This window comes from Egretta garzetta, unplaced genomic scaffold, assembly GCF_000687185.1.
Source record: "Egretta garzetta isolate BGI_Z169 unplaced genomic scaffold, ASM68718v1 scaffold1208, whole genome shotgun sequence".
Taxonomy (NCBI): Eukaryota; Metazoa; Chordata; class Aves; order Pelecaniformes; family Ardeidae; genus Egretta; species Egretta garzetta.
The window spans coordinates 37,512-38,107 of NW_009260519.1; positions in this window are offsets into that span (position 1 = coordinate 37,512).

Sequence of the window (596 nt, forward strand, 5' to 3'; positions counted from 1 at the left end):
GGGCCGGCCTGCGGAGGAGCCCAGCAGCTACAAAGTCGTCCGAAAAGGTAGAGGGGCAGCGGCGAGGGGTGCGAGGGCAGGGGGGGCCAGGCGCCAGGGACCCCCCACCTCCCCCTGACCTGCCCCCTGCTGGGATTTGGGGTCTCCCTCCCTGCTGGCCTGCCTGAGCTTCACTGGATCAGAGCTGGGGGCTGAGGGGTGCGGGTGAACGGCCCCCCCACCCCACCCCCCGTCTGCTGTGTGCACCCCAGGGGTGTGGGGGCTCTGATGGGTGCTGCTGGTGGGTGCTGGTACTGGGGTGCTGGTGATGGGGTGCTGGTGAATGACGATATTGGGGTGCTGGTGATGGGTGCTGATGGATGCTGGTACTGGGGTGCTGGTGGTGGGTGCTGGTGGATGCTGATATTGGGGGGCTGGTGGTGGGTGCTGGTGATGGGGTGCTGGTCAATGCTGATTTTGGGGTGCTGGTGGATGCCAGTACTGGGATGCTGGTTTTGGGGTGCTGCTGGTGGGTGCTGGTGATGGGGTGCTGGTGGATGCCGATATTGGGGTGCTGCTGGTGGGTGCTGGTGGTGGGGTGCTGGTGAATGCTGGTA